Here is a 14,285-nt window from a genome sequence, read left to right as displayed (position 1 = left end):
TATGAGCAGGTAAAAGCTTATAAATTTCAGGTGTCAAACCATTCAATCCATAAGACATCCCATTTTTCACTTTTTTATAGCATCTTTAACTTCACTCATAGAAATAGGTTAAATGGTAAGATTTTCTTATTCAAAAATTTTATCTTAATGTTTTTCCCAAATATTTCTCAAGTATATGTCCTCCCCTATTATATTCTTAGTTCCTTGTTTTAACACTGCATGATATTTTTTAAAGAAATGTTGTGCTTTGTTGGTATCTGAAGTCTCCTCCTTTGTTAGAGGATTACAGATATTAATCATGGAGCCCTTTTATAATATTTTGGCTGAATTAACTAGTCTGTGTAATATTTGGGAGACATATTATGCAAGCACATTTTCAATAGCATTTTTATTTTTAGTCAAGACTTCCCAGTATTTTGTTTCTTGATAATGTATAAGTTGTTAGCCTTTTCTTTTTGTTGTCTTAATTTTGCTGTATGGAGCTGATTGTGTTATTATTCCCTTCTCACATTCCTTAGTTTTGTTATAGCACCAGTTGACCATTCAACTGCTAATAAAAACTTTGAGAGAGTCCTATAACAGATATTCATTACTTCACCTTTGTTGTACGCTAAATATTCACCTATTTTGCTTTTTAAAACATTCCTAAAGTCCAAGGCTGTTCTGTAAATAAAGTGAACATTTCTTGTATTCATAACCACACTCATACAAATGGTATTGTGGTCTGATAATGGACAGAGTATTGTAGTAACATTTTTAATTTTGATAGATCTGTAAATGTATACGTTTGCTTACCACAAGTGTAGGAATAATGCATAAAAAATAGAGAATTACTTAATTCAGTTATATATATTATCAGATCATTTGAGTATTTCCCAGAAGTTGTTCTATGGGTTGAGAAATCTCTTGAATCCAGGTTAGTAGTAATACAATTAAATTCACCAACCATTATAAGACTGCCTTTCCAGTAACTCAACAGAATTTGTAGGCATTGTCTCATGACCTTTGTACCCATTCCTGGTATTCGGTAAAGGTTAGCTAGTTTGTTAGTGTGGGGGGGGGTTTGTGTGTGTGTGTGTATATCGATATAATTTGTTCCAATTCATTAATGGCAGTGGAATAAGGAGTACAGTCCCTTTATAGCACTCATTTTGACATTAATCTTAGGGAAATTATTTCATTTTAAATGTAAAATAGCTGTACTGCTTCTTTTTTTCCAAAAAGAATGTGTTGAATTAATTTCTTAATCACAATTATTTAACAGTTGAACATCTTTCCCCAAGTGTTTATTGTAGAAAAAGGATTTAAGGTATTTAAGGCTTTCCTTTTCTTACCTCTGTTTAGTGAGAGTGCTCATGATATGTTATTACATTGTAAGTATTCCTTTTTCTGTGTTTCAAGTATCTTATCAGTCTTACGCAAGTTTTAATTTTAGTTGCTGTGCTTTTCATGTGCATTTCCAATATAAAACTCCCCTGTTTGTAGAAAAAGCTATTTAATCACTTAACACTAGAACTAAAATCAAATCAAAAATCCATTTTAACCTCCTGCCCATTCTACATGGATACTTTCATTCCAAGTTTGACTAACAAATTAGACTGACCACTTCAAACTAATTCTAACTAAGGCTATTTATGACATCCAAGACAGCTACTGTAACTTTGTATTAACTGGCCGGACTAAAACTCTGTTATATATTAGAAAACTTCTATTTAACAAACATAATATATATATTTATCACTGTTGGTATTTTAGCTGCAGAGCACCCCCCCCCCCCACTTCCACCACCCAAAATATTTCCTTTAACATAATGCAGCGATTATATTTATTAATAGTTACAGACTCAAGTAAGTGAATATATTGAGGTTACGAATATATATCTGCTACAAAAAATGTGTGGAAATAGACCAACTTAGATTGAACACCCACATATCTCTCACAATAAAAAAAGTTCACAAGAAACTTGGTGCATTGTATCAATGCTGCCAGTTCCTAACCAAGGTGGCTAGAATCTCCATAGCCAATTCCTAGCTAATCTCCACCCCTACTCTATGCATCCCCCATACTTACCAACCTTAGACAGACAGACCTACATGAGCTGGATGCTTGTTGCAACAAAATTGCTAAATTTGCCACTGGAACCTCCTACCGCAGCCATCATTGTATCTCCTTTAAAGAACTAAACTGGCTAGAACTCCCACAACTCCTTCACTTTAATCAACTCACCCTTGCTCATAAACTTATTAACCTCCCCCTTAACATCCCTTCCCTTCAAACCCTTCTCCAACCCTATCAGCCCACTAGGCCCCTAAGATCAAGCAACAAAAATCAACTCACTGTTATCAAACCCAAAAACTCGGCAGGAGAAGCCATATTTTCATGTACCATATCTAAACTTTGGAACAGTCTTCCACCCTCTATAACTACTCTACCTTCCAGCAGCCTTTTCAAGACTGCACTCCAATTCCACTTAAATTTGCACTGGCTTTGTCCTTGTTGTAATTCAGAGTAACACCCTCACCCTTAACCCCCCACCTAGACTCTTAACCCAACTATACTACCAACCACAGTTAGAAATGGCTAGTTGTCTTTACATGCTTTAACATCTTGTCTGACAACTTTACTAATATTATAAATGACAAGAAGCTGTCTTAACTTTTGCAACCTTTTCTGTATATACTGTTGATAATATCTTGTTATTGTATTAAAGCCAACAACCTGTAATGTTTACTATTGCTGCAACTTTGAATCTCTCATGTACATGATGTGGAGCTTTTCTCCCCAGGTGTCCGCTGAAAAAGGACCTGCATCTAGTCGGAATTTCACAGTAAACAAATGTAAATAAATAAAAAATAAATAAATAAAATTAAATTATATCCTTTCAATATCAAAAAAGTAGAGATTCAGGTAAGTTTAGATTTTTATGTAACAGAAATGTTATAAAACTGTTTTCTCCTGTGTAAGTCTCAAGTATTCTGTATGTGCTGATATTCCTGCATGTGAGTCTCTTTTCTTTGTCTTCTTCAAATTTTGAGTAACCAGTTCTGTTTTAGTAAATTATCTGTATCCTACATGTTCATCATGTTTCACTGTTGCAGTCATGACTGTAGGGTTCTCCCCTGCCGGCAGGCAGTCCTCGGTCGGCCAGAATCTCAAAGTCTGGGTCTGGCGTCGGCTGTTCAACCATGCTCCCTGACGTCAGAGAGCCAGGAGTACAAAGCTGACAGCCGACGCCATCTTCTCCAGTCTTTCTTGCCGTGCGGTGATAGCAGTTCGCAAGTGCCGGTCGGCTGACTCCTGACTATTTTTTCTGAAACGTCAGTCCGAAGACTTTCTTCTCCACTCAAAGCCAAGTACCTCGTTGGGGAAACTTTTTTTTCTTGCTCCAGTCCGATGTCAGAAAAAGTTAATAATTGTATTTTATGTGGGAAGCAAATACCAATAAAAAAAGAAAACAAAAAGCGAAATACAACCAGGTGAACCAAAGACCAGCAAGCAGGAGACAAAGATCCAAACAAAACCAATAGCTTACTATAGTTTAATGTCCGCTTTCGTCACAAGACTTCCTCAGAATACAAAACAATTAATGTGAGCAACATTAAATACACTGATAACTATGCATACGTCATTAACAATTAATTAAAATTAATTAAATAATTAAACCTTTTAAGAAAAATTTTTTTCAACATTATATAAAAAAAGCAGTGGTGTCACAATCTTTATTGACAAACAGTTTTCTGTACTTTAAAAAACACTTGATGTTAATGGCATCGTTTAAACCAGGAAATTTGTCTGAATTTAAACGAATTTGCCAAATGGTCTCACGCTGCTCCAGATAGTTTTGTCCCCACCTCTATCTGAATAGCCAACTTCTAACACAGAAAACAGAAATTTCTTAAAAAAGGAACAAATGGTAGAGTGTTTAAAAAGTGCATTAGTGTCATCCTTTCTCCGTATACTGTAAAGGTGCTCCCTAATCCTAGTCTTAAGGCACCTAGTTGTCATGCCAACATAGAAGGCGGGACAAGTGGAGCACAAGCTAATGTAAACAACCCCCTTGGTGTTGCAATCTACAAACCCAGGAACCTTCATGGTCTTGTCAATAGTATCAATCCTAATATAAGGACCCTCAGAAATAAACCTGCACATGTTGCACTGATGGCAACAATGCATGCCTGTTTTATCAGTTTTTAGTAATATATTATTACTACCATGAAATTCCAAAGCTTTCTTAAAATTGGAATGGTTCGAAGGTTGGTTCCCCAAAATTTTTTGAATGTCAGAATTTCCTTTTATAATCCTCCAGTTGTTGACAACAATTTGTTTAATACGACTGCCATCAGAACTCGTATCTAAAGAACAAATAATGTTCCTGTTGATATTGTTCACTGAAGAAGTACAATCGACTAAAGTAGCCAGAGGCACAGTACAATCAAGTAAAGCGTTAAAAGAAATGGAACGTTTACTTAAAATTTCTTCACTAATCCGTATCAACTCAAACCTGTCATATCCCCTCTCAACAAACATGGAAATAATAAAATCAAACTCACTGATAACATCACTATCTTTAGAAGTCATACGACTGGCTCTGATGAATTGTCCCCGAGGGATGTTTTTAATGACATGTCTAGGATGGTTACTAAGATGGTGTAGGTAACCATTAGTAAAAGTCTCTTTGCGAAAAATTCGACTGTGGAACCTAACATCAGTTTCGTCCCAAAATAACAACACGTCAAGAAAACTGACACTCAGACCAACACAGCCCTTGGTAAACTTTAGGTAATCAGAAAGCAAATTAATTTCTGAGATGAAGATGTCAACAGTGTGAGGGTCACCCTCAATAATAAAAAATAAATCAACAAAATGACAAAAAAAAGAATATTATATTTTTTGGTTAAAAATGGTATAAACTCAAACTCCCACCAAGCCATAACAAGATTGGCATATGTGGGTGCTGCAGGAGACCCCATCGCCACCCCTCTCTTTTGCTTATAAGTTTTTCCAAATAGAAAAAAAATATTTTCCAAAATGATTTCCAAAAAGTGACTAATGGTAGAAATAGCATTGTTGGTCAACCCTGTGTTCTTTTTAAGTAAAAAAAAACTACATACAGCCTCAACCCCCTTGTCATGAGGGATGCAAGTATACAAAGAGACAACGTCAATGGTGAAAATGATGTGTCTAAGGGGATCAAAATTCCCACTTTGTAAAAACAACCCAAGTTTGTTCAAAAAATGCCATGAATCTTTAATAAAAGAATTTTCATTAGTAAGAATAGGCCCCAATACTGCATCTATAACAAGTGAAATGCCTTCAGTAATCGAATGGGGTGAGGAGACAATAGGTCTAAGGGGGGGGGGTTAATAAACACTTATGTGTTTTGGGTATACCAAAAATAACTCCTATACGGGGCTCCTGTACTGTACAAAAATCATAAACTTCAAAAGTGATGTCACCAGACATGAGCATTCCATATAAGTCAGAATGAATAAAGCGTTGTCTATGCAATATAGCAAAATAACTTATTTCTTCATACTCCTCAGTATTACTCAAAATTTCACTCATTTTATTATTGTAAACATCCTGCCCCATTATGACTATGTTACCCCCCCTTGTCACTTTTCATGAACCTAAAAGATTTACTAAGAGATTTAAGGTTGTTAAATGCTATCTTTTCATCATGATTTAAATTACTAAAAGTGTGACACTTGGTTTTCAGTACATGAGAGTAACATCTTGAATGCAGAGTTCTTCAAACACCCTAATGGTGTGGTGTAAATTAGGGGTGTAACTAGATGGTTTTATTAAAGCCTTTCTGTCCTCTGAAAAGGTATTCCTCAAATAAAATAAATTTAATTTTCTTGTAAATTTTTTTATATCTACAACAGTTTTACTAAGGTTAGCCCTAGTACTGGGTACAAAATTCAAACCATATTTTAACACACTTAATTCATTCTCAGAAAAACAATGGTTAGTTAAATTAATTACACTAAAATTATCCAAAAACCTATCTAAGTCTCGTCCCCCAATGAGTTTGATCCCAGAAAAGTCCGACTTCTGGTTAAAACAGTTTTTCTGTTGTTGCAAGATATCTTTTTGTTGAAAAAAGAAGACGACGAAGTTGTAAGGGGGGGAATGGCACCTGCCTTGGCTTTAACTTTCACTGAATTGTCAGTATCCGAGTTGACAACGGAACCCTCATTAATGATGTCATCAGAATTAACAACATCATCCACAGTGGTTTTTTTTGTCGTTTTGTTGTTTATTTTTTTATTATTGAGGGTGACCCTCACACTGTTGACATCTTCATCTCAGAAATTAATTTGCTTTCTGATTACCTAAAGTTTACCAAGGGCTGTGTTGGTCTGAGTGTCAGTTTTCTTGACGTGTTGTTATTTTGGGATGAAACTGATGTTAGGTTCCACAGTCGAATTTTTCGCAAAGAAACTTTTACTAATGGTTACCTACACCATCTTAGTAACCATCCTAGACATGTCATTAAAAACATCTCTCGGGGACAATTCATCAGAGCCAGTCGTATGACTTCTAAAGATAGTGATGTTATCAGTGAGTTTGATTTTATTTCCATGTTTGTTGAGAGGGGATATGACAGGTTTGAGTTGATATGGATTAGTGAAGAAATTTTAAGTAAACGTTCCATTTCTTTTAACGCTTTACTTGATTGTACTGTGCCTCTGGCTACTTTAGTCGATTGTACTTCTTCAGTGAACAATATCAACAGGAACATTATTTGTTCTTTAGATATGAGTTCTGATGGCAGTCGTATTAAACAAATTGTTGTCAACAACTGGAGGATTACAAAAGGAAATTCTGACATTCAAAAAATTTTGGGGAACCAACCTTCTTTTGTTTTTAGGAACCATTCCAATTTTAAGAAAGCTTTGGAATTTCATGGTAGTAATAATATATTACTAAAAACTGATAAAACAGGCATGCATTGTTGCCATCAGTGCAACATGTGCAGGTTTATTTCTGAGGGTCCTTATATTAGGATCGATACTATTGACAAGACCATGAAGGTTCCTGGGTTTGTAGATTGCAACACCAAGGGGGTTGTTTACATTAGCTTGTGCTCCACTTGTCCCGCCTTCTATGTTGGCATGACAACTAGGTGCCTTAAGACTAAGATTAGGGAGCACCTTTACAGTATACGGAGAAAGGATGACACTAATGCACTTTTTAAACACTCTACCACTTGTTCCTTTTTTAAGAAATTTCTGTTTTCTGTGTTAGAAGTTGGCTATTCAGATAGGAGAGGTGGGGACTTTAAAAACTATCTGGAGCAGCGTGAGACCATTTGGCAAATTCGTTTAAATTCAGACAAATTTCCTGGTTTAAACAATGCCATTAACATCGTGTTTTTTTAAAGTACAGAAAACTGTTTGTCAATAAAGATTGTGACACCACTGCTTTTTTTATATAATGTTGAAAAAAAATTTTCTTAAAAGGTTTAATTATTTAATTAATTTTAATTGTTAATGACGTATGCATAGTTATCAGTGTATTTAATGTTGCTCACATTAATTGTTTTGTATTCTGAGGAAGTCTTGTGACGAATGTGGACATTAAACTATAGTACGCTATTGGTTTTGTTTGGATCTTTGTCTCCTGCTTGCTGGTCTTTGGTTCACCTGGTTGTGGGAAGCAAATACCTCATAAGGATTTTCATTCTTACTGTATTCCTTGCTTAGGCCCTGACCACGACGTAGCTAGTTGTCGGTTTTGTGCTAGATTCAATCAATGTACAATTAAACGAAGGTACAATTTTGCTTTTCATTACTTCAGTAGGCGCTTTAACTACAAAATGTCATCTGATACGGTTCCGGCTACCGGAGTTCACAAATGTCGCAAGGATAAAGACAGGCCTCCGAGGTCCAAATCTGATGATAGCACACAAGCGGAGCCAGCTTCAGGTTTGGCTGTTGTCAGTGAGGCGCTTTTGCAGCCCCTGTCGGCCATTTCAGAACCGATGGCCGAAACGGACTCTCATGAGGAGCCAACCAGGCCTTTAAATATTTCTGTTGCAGGACCTTCGGACAATGCTCCTTCGGATGGGTCTGGAGCCGCTGTGCAGGTACCGGCTTCCGAAGGGGTTTTCAGGCCTACTCAGCTTCTAATAAAGGCAAAGACAAAGGCAAAGACTCCTAAATCAAAGACTGCAACACAGGCCTCTTCTGATCCGGCTCCCAAGTCACAGAAACAGTTACTCAAGATGGCGGAGGATTTACTTACTATGATTAGGGGTTCACATCCCCCTCCAGATAAAAGGCCAAGGCAGGATGTTTATTATGATTCCTCTGATCAGGCTTCTGTTTCTTCTTCTTCTGACCAGGAATATTCTTTCCCTCCTTATGAGGATTCTGATGCTGAGGAATCCATTCCTTCAGCTTCTCCCCCTGAGGATTTCTCTTTTGGGGAAACTTTGCATGAAATGGAACATTTCCACTGGGAAGGACAGGAGTATTCGGAATCTAAGAAAAGACTAAGGGATTTTCTTCTTCTTCCCCAGCATAGACCACTGGCTATTCCTCCTGTTTTGGATATTGTGGATGATGCTTTTTCGGAGGCTAACAACCCCTGACTCCTTTCCTCCTGCTCCTGTTAAGCCTGATAGATATTACAGGGTTCCTGATTCCCACCAGTTTTTATACAAGAACCCTTCTGCTGACCCTGAAACCATTTCACAGGGTCCTAAGGGAGTTAAGGCCGCTTCTGCCAAAAACCCCATTCCCACTGAAAAGGATTCTAGATCTTTAGAAAGATGGGGCAAAAAAGTGTACACTTCTGCTATTTTGTCCATTAGGGCTTTAAACTGTCAGTTTCATATGCTGAAATACCAGCAATTTCTCTTGTCTGTTTTAAAACAAAAGCTTACTTCCATTTCTGCCTGTGCAGATGATAAGGAATTATATGACTTATCGCATGCCACTGAACAAGTTGGGAAGCATGGCTTACACTGTGGATTTGATGCCTTGGAGGCTTCTTGTAGGGCTGCTGCCTCCGGCACAGTCCTTAGAAGGCATGCATGGCTAAAGGAACAAAATTTGCCAGAACAAGTAAAAGCTAAATTATTGGATGCTCCTGTTCAGCATAATGTTTTATTTGGATCAAAGCTGAAGAGGTGATTAAAAGATGGAGGATAAGGCGAAATCCATGCAAACCGTTAAAGATTTCTTACAAGTACAGTCACCAAGATTTAGCAGGAATTGGCCTTCTAAAAATTGGTCCTTTCCCACTTCAGACAGGCCTCAGAGGGGGTAGATATAGACGCTCCAGAGGAAGGCCTCAAACACAAGCTTCTTATAGACCAAGACAGTGGACTGCTTCCACCCCTAGGGGAGGAGAGGATAGGTCATAGGAAACAAACTCAATGACTCCCTCTGTTGGGCTGCAGGAACTTCTTGCCTGGAAGCCCCTCTCGGAGGAAAACTCTCTCTTTTTTATCAAAATTGGGCTCATATAACCCAAGACAAGTTGGGTTCTGGATGTGGTTTTAAGAGGTTACAAATTCCATTTTCATACCCTGCCAAGGCCAAGCAGATGGCCAGACCTTCCAAAACATCAATGGACAGAAGCCTTAAACCAGGTGGAAGCTCTTTTGGCTATGAAAGCCATAGAACTGGTTCCACTTTCAGAGATGGGACAAGGTTTTTACTCAAGGCTCTTTCTAGTCCCCAGGAAGCAAAACTCATGGAGACCCATTCTGGATCTGTCAGTCTTGAACACCTTTCTAGAGATTCCAAAATTCAAGATGCTTGCTCTACAGCAGCTACTTCCAATGCTATCCAAAGATGCGTGGATGGTAACTTTGGATTTAAAGGAGGCATATTTACACATTCCCATCAGGCAGGAACGCAGAAAATACCTCAGGTTCAAGGCCGGATCGAGGCACTTTCAATTCTCTGCGCTGCCCTTTGGATTGTCTACTGCGCCCAGGGTCTTCACCAAATGCCTGGCTCCGGTAGTAGCTTACTGCAGAATCAAGAGAATTCAAAATTACCCTTATCTGGACAATTGTCTAATTCAGGCAGACAGCAAGGATGTCTTACTCCAGCATCTAGAGTTTGTACAGAACCTCCTCAAGTTCCTGGGATTCTCTGTAAACATAAAAAAGTCAAATTTGACACCCTCACAGCAGATGACTTTTCTGGGTGCTACCCAGATGGCATTTCTGACATCCGAAACTGGCTTCAACTTTCAAAACCTTGGCAACTTTAACTCCGCTATCTGCAAGAAGATTCCTGCAGGCTTTGGGTTACATGGCCTCTTGCATCCTTCTCGTACCATATGCAAGACTACACATGAGGAAAATACAGTGGTACCTAAAAAGTGTGTGGTCCCAGCATTGCCACAGATTAGACATACTGATATCCATCCTGCCTTGCCTTCAAAAGGAATTTCTTTGGTGGTCCAGGGCATGCACTCTAAACAAAGGGAAACCCTTCTGTCTGCCTCCTGCCACTCAGATTCTAACCACGGACGCCTCTGATTATGCTTGGGAAGCCCATTTTCAGGGCAACTGTCTGCAGGGCCTTTGGACAAAGGATCAGAAGCACCTGCATATCAATTTAAAGGAAATGTTAGCCATTCAGAAAGCTCTAATGGCCTTCAGGAATCTTCTACAACCATGACAACTACTAATACGGACAGACAACACAGTCATGTGGTACATAAACAAGCAAGGGGGATCTCATTACTACCCCCTTTGCAGACTAGCCATGGATCTATGGAACACGGCTCTAGCTTGCAATCTGGACCTTCAAGCTCAGTTTCTACCAGGGAAGCAAAACTTCCTGGCAGACAGTCTGAGCAGAAACCTTTCGGATCCACACGAGTGGATGCTGGACACTAAAATATTCAGGATGATAACAGCAGTCTGGGGATGTCCTCACATAGATCTCTTTGCATCCCATCTCAATCATCAACTACAGAATTTTTGCACCAGGACTTTCCACAAAGAAGCTTGGAAAGTGGATGCCCTATCATTCAGTTGGAGGAACCTCTCGGGATATGCCTTTCCGCCTCTTCCTCTTCTTCCACAGGTATTATTAAAGATAAAACAGGACAAGCCCAAGATGATAATCTTGCTGGCCCCAAATTGGCCTCAACAGTTTTGGTACCCAACTCTAAAAAACCTATGTCTGGAGCCCCCTTGGGTTTTACCTCAGTCTCGGAACCTTCTGTCCCAACATCAGGGTCAGGTTCTACACTCTCATGTCAGAACTCTCAGCCTGGCGGCCTGGTTAATCCAGGGCCTTTGATTTCTTCTTTCCTACCCAAGCAGGTTATGGATGTCATTTTAGAAGCAAGATGTCCTAGCACTAGAAAATCTTATGCAGGAAAATGGAAAATATTTTGTTCCTGGATGCAGGCTCGGGATTCTGATCCTCTTCTTCTGAACATTTCTTCAATTTTATTTTACTTGACAGATCTCTTACATGGGTCTCTCTTTCTCTTCCATTAAGATACATGCCTCTGCTATTTCTGCTCATTATAATACAGACCCTCCAATCTTTTCCCACCAGCTCATGAGACAGTTTCTCAGAGGAGCTAAGAATTTAAGACCTCCTAGATCTCCTCCCATTCCTGCTTGGGATCTCAACTATGTTTTGGAAAAACTAACCTTGCCTCCTTTTGAGCCTGCTGCCTCTTCTGACATCAAGTTTTTATCTTGGAAGACAGCTATCCTGTTAGCCATAACCTCTGCCAGGATAGTTTCAGAGTTACAAGCTCTTATGGCTGTGGAACCTTATATTATTTTTCTTCAAGACAGAGTGTCTTTGAGGACTAATCCTACCTTCATGCCTAAGGTGGTTTCCAAAGTGGCTTTAAATCAAAATATCCACTTGCCAACTTTTTTCCCCACTCCTCAAAATAAAGGGGAAAGGATCTTACATTCCTTGGATGTACACAGACAACTACATTTTTACCTGGACAGAACCAAGGACATCAGAAAATCAGAACAATTGTTTTTCTTATGCTTCAAGTTCCCAAGGTAAAGCCATTTCAAAACAGACCATTTCTAAATGGATTGCTCATGGAATCAGATTTTGTTATTCACACCATGGAAAGCAAATCCCAGGGAGTATACGGACTCATTCCGCCAGAGCTGCTGCCACTTCTGCGGCCTTCCACAGGGGAGTTCCTACCAAAGACATTTTGGAAGCTGCAACTTGGAGTTCAGTGCATACTTTTTCTAAGCGCTACAATCTACCGCTCTACTCTAAGTCTAGGCAGGCTTTGCCTCTGCAGTCTTGCAGGGCCTTTTAGCTGCCCCTTCTTCTTTATGACCACCTCCCTTTCTTTCAGCTTTGGGATTCTACCCTACAGTCATGACTGCAACAGTGAAACACGATGAACATAGTACAGTTGTGTACACCTACCATAAATGTAGATGTTCGAGTGTCTTCACTGTTGCAGTCTGGGTTTCCCTCCCTCCTTTCCCCTCTTATTTTTACTTTTGTGTGGTTCCTTTTTTCACCATTCTTCTGAGGTGTATTTGCAAAGGATATGGGACCTTACTCATCTTGGGACTCCTGACATCTGGGGCAAGAAAAACTGGAGAAGATGGCGTCGGCTGTCAGCTTTGTACTCCTGGCGCTCTGACGTCAGGGAGCATGGTTGAACAGCCGACGCCAGACCCAGACTTTGGGATTCTGGCCGACCGAGGACTGCCTGCCGGCAGGGGAGAACCCTACAGTCATGACTGCAACAGTGAAGACACTCTAACATCTACATTTATGGTAGGTGTACACAACTGTACTTTTCTGATATTCTTCTATCCGAATCTAGTTTTTCCTCAGTATACCTAATTTGAATAGTTTGTTTAGCTAGGTTTTCTAGAGCATCTTTGCTTTCTACTATTTTGAGCCAGACATGTGACAACATGGAGGGGCTGTTACTTCTGGAACAGAATATATGTGCCGAGTCCTACACTCCTTGGCAAGTGAACTTTCAGCATGCATGATGAGAATTAATTTATTCATATGCTGCTGTTTTTATTTTATATATTTTGTGGTTTGTCATGGTGTACTGATGTAGGGAGCAGATCATATGTCTGCACAAGTAGATTTGCAGCTTATTTCTCTACTTCAGCTTTCCTCAAAGGTTTTCTGGCTAAACAGTACAACAGGTTTCATTTTATTTTTACATTCTAGCAAATCTTGACATTCCCAGAATGTATAATGTCCTTTCTTTGGTTCTCCAAATAATCTGGACATCTGAGTAGGGTGCCAAAGCCTTCTTTGGAACTATACTTCCAATATATGACCTAAACACATGGGTGTAAGGGGTACATAAGCAGATGTGAGTGTAAATCCTCAAACTGTGTTGTTGACAGTCAGGTCCTGCACTTGTCATTCTGTTCTACATGTGATCGTTGATCATTTTGTCTTGCAATGGTTCTGCTAAATTCCCCATTGGGAGCCTTCCTGTATTTTTCTGTATTGTATTGCTGTTTGTTGCTCTATTGGATGTCTGCTAGGAGAGGAAAGTGTGATTGCAGTAGGCAGATTCCCTTGCAAGGCTCTCCACTCCCAGTGCTTTTTTTGTTTACATCTAGAGCACTACTTGAGAAATTGTATTATCTGTCAAGTCCTTTGTTCCAAAGACACTTTGCACTAGACTTTCATCTGTTAATTCCTACCTGTAAATGTGGCACCTTAACCATCTCATCCAAGGAAAGATGGCACACCCTTCCACCCCAGTGTCTCACCAATTCAAAAGACAGAATGTAAGAGACCCAGACCTGATATCTCAGCTGTATCTTCAGAGGACTCTGAACCTGCTGTATGCCTGACACCTGCCCAGACTCCTGCTACTGTGACCTTGCCAGAGGCTGGTATGGTGTGTGAGGTTCACACATCCAAAACAACTAATGCTTTAAATAAAGGTGAAAAGGGGAACCATACTTAATTTCTGAAAGACCCAAAAGCCTACTGTAGATCCTTGTTAGAGGAAATTTTGTGATTGCTCATTGAGGTTTGTCAAGGGTTAGAGCCTTCTTGTTTACTCAAAGCAGATGTCAGACCAAGCAAAAAGAAACCAACCTAAAAACATTTTTTCTCCCCAGATATCCATAGAAAAGGAGTGGATGGATGTTTCATAGAGCCTATTTAAGGCCATTACATCATTCACCTCTCCAAATTTTTCAGGGCCTGCTACTACTGGTTTCTTCCTGTGCTTTACAAAAGAGATGGGCACTTCTGAAGATGAAGAGGATGAATCAGATTCTAAGCACTCTTTAGCCTATTCATCCCAAATCC

Source organism: Protopterus annectens, chromosome 16.part0 (genome assembly GCF_019279795.1).
Source record: "Protopterus annectens isolate FY-2018-M chromosome 16.part0, PAN1.0, whole genome shotgun sequence".
In the NCBI taxonomy this organism is placed as follows: Eukaryota; Metazoa; Chordata; order Ceratodontiformes; family Protopteridae; genus Protopterus; species Protopterus annectens.
This window is presented reverse-complemented; position numbering follows the sequence as displayed.